The sequence below is a fragment of the Mus musculus genome, chromosome 15 (assembly GCF_000001635.26).
Source record: "Mus musculus strain C57BL/6J chromosome 15, GRCm38.p6 C57BL/6J".
Lineage (NCBI taxonomy): Eukaryota > Metazoa > Chordata > Mammalia > Rodentia > Muridae > Mus > Mus musculus.
Window position 1 is genome coordinate 49233714 of NC_000081.6, and position 6000 is coordinate 49239713.

Genomic DNA, 6000 nt, shown 5'->3' on the forward strand with positions numbered 1-6000 from the left:
CTACAATGATAAATGTATAGAAACATTTTGAACTCCTCATGATCCTCTGTTTAACCAGGGATACAGTTAAGACTGAGTAATTATATATGAAATTTTATTTTTCAACAGTTCTAAACTGTAACTTATAACCTTTTCCTTCCAAAGCTCTACCCAGAAACTTCCCTGAATCACACCCAACGTCTGAAATATTCACCCATACACTCTGAACTCCATTTCCCGGCAGTTAGCAATTTTCCTACCACAGTTACCTGGCAACAGCTAGATATGCCTGACTCACCATAAGAGGGACTGCTTGCTCCCTCCTCATTCTTATTCTCTTGCTCTCTTGTCTCTTACCCCCCTCTTTCCCTTCTCTCCCCATTACCCCCCTCCATGTGTTCATGGCTGGCCTCTAATCTCTCTCTCTCTCTCTCTCTCTCTCTCTCTCTCTCTCTCTCTCTCTCTCTCTCTCTCTCTCTCTCTCTCTTCTCTCTTCCTTCCTTTCCCTGTTACTACTACCCCCTTAACTCCTGTTCCCATGCCCTAAATATAAACTCTATTTTATATTACACTCACGTGACTGGTACCTCAGGGGAAAAGGGATGCCTGAGCATGGCCCTGCAGCAGCAACCCATATCCCTGCACCATACTGTGCCTCTACCAAACATATACCTTGTGTCCTTTTCTTTTTATTTTATAAAACACCACACTTGCCCCCCAACTCTCTCTGCTTTCCCTGAAGCCTGTCAAACCAGAAACACTAGACAAAACCTTGTAATTCCCCTGAAAGGAACACCAACTGTGGTAAACTACAGGCACACACTGTGTTGAATTTCCCTTTGCACAGACTTAACAGCATTCCTAGAGGTCAGCCGGCACCAGAAATACCAGGCAAGCTTCACCACCAGAATAAAAGGGAAGTAAGAGACAATTACCAGCATAGTATATAATATCAAAGAAGTCCATATATTTGTCAAAGAAAATGTTAAATATAAAAAGTTCCTGACACAAAATGTTCAGGGAGGGTGGGAAACCATAAAGAGACCAAACCTAAGAATAATAGGAATAGAAGACAATTACAGCTCAAAGATCCAGAAAATATTAATGAAATCACAGCAGAAAACTTTCCTAACCTAAAGAAAGAGATGCCTACAAACATAAAAGAAGCTTACCGAACACCAAATAGATTGGACTAGAAAAAAAAAATACTCCAGCCACATAATAATCAAAACATTAAAGGTACAGAACAAAGAAAGAATGTTAAAAGCTGCAAGGACCAAAGGTCAAGTACCATAGAAAGGCAGAAGTATCAGAATAGCACCGGACTTCTCAACAGAGGCTATAAAAGTCAGAAGGGCCTGGGCATATTTTTTGCAGTCTCTTACAGACCACGTATATCAGCCTATACTCCTCTATCCAGCAAAATTTTCAATCATCATAGAGCGAAAAACCAAGATATTCCATAACAAAACCAAATTTCAACAATATCAATCCACAAATTAAGCCATCAGAAGCTGTTAGAAGAAAAACTCCAACCCAAGGAGATTAACTACATACAAGAACACATAGTAAATAAATGATTTTACACTACCAACTCCCTGCAAAGAGAATGATACACACACACACACACACACACACACACACACACACACACACACACACACAAACACGAACAAATACACATACACACGCACACTAAAACAAACACCATCACCACTACCACTACCACCACATTCAAAAATCAGAAATTAACAATCATTGGTCATTAATGATAATCCATCAATATAGATGGATTCAATATCCCAATAAAAAGACACAGGTTGGCAGAATGGATGTGAAACAGGATCCATTATTGTGCTGCCTATAAGAAACACCCCCTCAGAATAAAAGAAAGAAAGGTATTATCTTAGAGTAAAAGATGGGAAAAAGATTTCTCCAAGGAAATAGATACATGAAGTACCCTGGAGTAGCCATTCTAATATCTAATAAAATAGAATTTCAATCAAAATTAATCAAAAGATATGGGCAGAAACACTTAATAGTCACTAAAGAAAAAAATTCTTTGCCCAATATGGAAGGCCAGCCTCATTAATAAAAGAAACATTTAAAAAGCTGAAATAACTCATTGAGCACCACAGATACTTAGTGGGAGACTTATTCTATCTCTGACTCATACTGTGAAACCTTTCTCTGATTTGTGATATTTTATGCTCCTAAATTAGATGTCAACTTTCAAATAAGTATCCTTTTACCAACTAAAATTACCTACATTGTTTGAAATAAAATGTGTGTACTAAGGTTGTGTGTCTGCATTTGAGCCAGATCATAAAAATCCTAGTTCTTTGGATGTGATCTACTACTGCCAGAGAAGCCATGTTACTGGGTTAAAATTCATCTATGGAAGTACAAGTGAGACAAAGATCTCAAAATAAAACAAGAGCCACCAAATCTGATGAACAGAAACTAAAGAGTAGCTCTGAATAATTGGCACAGGTGACAACTTCCTGAACAGAATAACAACAGCTCAGGCATTAACATCAACAACTAATGAATGGACTTCATGAAAATGAAAGCTTCTATAAGGCAAAGGACAACATAAATAGGACAAAATTTATTTTCTGGAGATTTATATAAAAGTGCGTACTGTACAAAAAAAAAATGAGGACCAAAAACACCAGCATATTTGCATTTCAATGACTGATAACCTATATATGATTCAATGAATTGAAATGTATCACTGAGTGTCACTCTAATTATGTTCCAGGAAGAACAACTATAAAATGAACAGCTGAGTTTGACCAAGAGCTCCATCTCATGCCGTAATAACATAACTGTACTGCACTGACATAATCTCTGCCCGTATGGCTGTCTTGTTAATCTATATAATACCAAGTAATAAAATGCAGACTGTTTTCACCGAACACTACTTGTTCTATTCTGGTAAAGAAAACTAAGACAAGGTTACAGTGTTCTTTTCTTTGTAACCTGTACTAACCGCCAATTTTCTATTAAATATGCAAAATAGTGATCTGTATATTCAAACTCCAAGAATTTTTGTATGTTTTAAATAGTATTTTAATTACATTTTCCTCTTCTTTTCCACACTGCAACCCATATAACCTCCACATATACCCCTCTCAGCTTTTCTTCAAATTCATGGGCTTTATCTCATAAGTGTTTTTTTTAACCAATATTATGTCTTAAATTATATAACAATATTTCAAAATAAAATAAAAATGGAACATTTTTGAAACCTTGTAAATCTTCATGGATTTTTTTTTTTTTTACATTTGAGACAGAATTTCTCTGTAGAGCCCTGTGTGTTCTGGAACTCACTGTATAAACTACACTAATCTCAAACTCAGAGATCTACCTACCTCTGACCCTCTGACTCCTGAATGCTGGAATTAAAGATGGGTGCCCCAAGTATGGGTGTTTTCGTCCTTCTTATAAGGGGGAACAAAATACTCATGCGAGCAAATACGGAGACAAAGTATGGAGCAGAGACTGTAGGAAAGGCCATCCGAAACTGCCCCACCTGGGGATCCATCCAATATACAGATACCAAACACAGACACTATTGTGGATGCCAAGAATTACATGCTGATGGGAGCCTGAGAGGCTCTGCTATAGCCTGACAAATACTGAGGCTCCCAGTGACTAAACCACCAACCAAGAAGTACACATGGAGGGACCCATGGTTCCAGCTGCATATGTAGCCCAGGATGGCCTTGTCAGGCATCAATGTAAGGAGAGACCCTTGGTTCTATAAAGGCTTGATGTCCCAGTGTAGGGGAATGTGAGGGTGGAGAATCAGGAGTGGGTAGGTAGGTGGGTGAACAATATCATAGAAACAGGGGGAGGAGGGATGGCATAAGGTTTTCCTGGGAGAGGGAGCAGGAAAGGGGATAACATTTGAAACGTAAATTAAAAAAAATCCAATAATAAAAAAAATGGGTGCCACATACCTGGCCTCACATCACTGTTATGTAGAATTGTTCTAATTTTATTTTGAGGCATTTTGTTCAAATGAATGTGTCATATTGTATAGCAACAAAAATTATAATTTTAACACTATTTAAATATTAAACTTTCTACATGAGTACAGGAAATTTTTCATACCATTTTCAATTTACCAAATATACTTAAGCATGAATAAAAAATTAATTGGAAAAAGAAAACATTTACTTTTTAAAAATAAAATTTAAATATTGGCTTAATTCTGACATCTACTGATTAGCCATTTGAGCAGTTCAATGAAGTATAAGTTTTGATAGCAGATTACTAAATTGTTCTATACATAAAAGACACGGGTAGATCGATGAGGACACATGACCAAGGCTTACTCAGTCTTTACACAATACAAGTCTATGGCCTTAACAAAGGTTTTAGTTATGGCTACATTCTCAGTTAAAATTGACTATGGTACAGTAAATTATATAAAAATTATTACATTTTAAATATATTTTAAAGATAGACTGTTTCTTCTTAGAAATAATAATTTTTGGTCTTTGTCTTTTCTTTTTTCATTTTTTATTGTTTATTTTATTTAATGACATTTCAAATATTATTCCCCGACCCAGTTTCCACTCCACAAACATCCTATCCCCTCCCTCTGACTCTATAAGGGTGCTCCCCCACCCACTCACCCACTCCTGCCTCAGTGCACGAGCATTTCCCTACCCTGGGTAATTAAATCTTCACAGGACCAAAGGGCTCCCTACCCAGAGATGCCAGATAAGGCAATCTTCTGTTACATATGTAGCTGGAGCCATGGGTCCCTCTGTGTGTACTCTTTGGTTGGTTGGTTAGTCTCTGGGAACTTTGGGGGTTATAGTTGGTGGAAATTGTTGTTCTTCCTATGGGGTTCCAAACTCCTCCAACTTCTTCAGTCTTTACCCTAATTTGTCCATTGGGGACCCTGTGCTCAGTCCAATGTTTGCAGCCAAACAGGGAATAGCTATACCAGGCTCCTGTCAGCAAGCTCTTCTTGACATCAGCAATAGTGGCTGGGTTTGGTGCCTGCAGATGTGATGGATCCCTAGGTGGTACAGTCTCTGGATGGCCTTTCTTCAGTCTCAGCTATACTCTTTGTCCCTGCACTTCCTTCTGACAGGAGAAATTCTGGATTAATATTTTTGAGGTGGGTGAGTGGTCCCATCCCTCAACAGAGGGCCATGCCTATCCACTGGATATGGGCTCTACAGGTTCTATCTCTCCTTTGTTGAGTACTTTGGCTAATGTCATCCCTGTTGGGTCCTGGGAACTTCTTAGATCCCTGGCATCTGAGACTTTCTGGTGGCTATCCCAGTTCACCTTCCCCCACTGCTACTTTCCTCCTTTCAAATTCCTGACCCTCTGTATTTCTCTCCCATCTCCTCTGGTATCTGACCCAGTCTCCCTTTTTCCCTCCCACTTCTCTCTCCCTCCTAGGTTGCTCAAAAAATTGGAAATAGTTTTACCTGAGGACCCAGCTATACTACTCCTGGACATACACCCAGAAGATGCTCCAACATGTAATAAGGACATATGCTCCACTATGTTTATAGCAGCCTTGTTTATAATATCCAGAAGCTGGAAACAACTCAGATGCCCCTCAACAGAGGAATGGAAACAGAAAATGTGGTACATTTACACATTTTCAGTACTACTCAGCTATTAAAAACAAGACTTCATGAAATTGGTAGGCAAGTGGATGGAACTAGAAAATATCATCCTGAGTAAGATAACACAGTCAAAAAACAAAAACACAAACACAAACAAACAAAGAATAAAACATGGTATGTACTCACTGATAAGTGGATGTTAGCCATAGAGAAGCTGGAATACCCATGATACAACTCACAGACCATATGGAACCCAAGAAGAAAAAAAATCACACTAAAGTGTGGATGCTACCGTCCTACTCAGAAAGGGGAAGAAAATAATCTCAAAAAGTAGAGGGAGAGTGGTTATTTTAAAACACGAAAGTAATACAAATAACTACCTTTCAGTTATAAAGTAGGATATTATCTCAAGAAG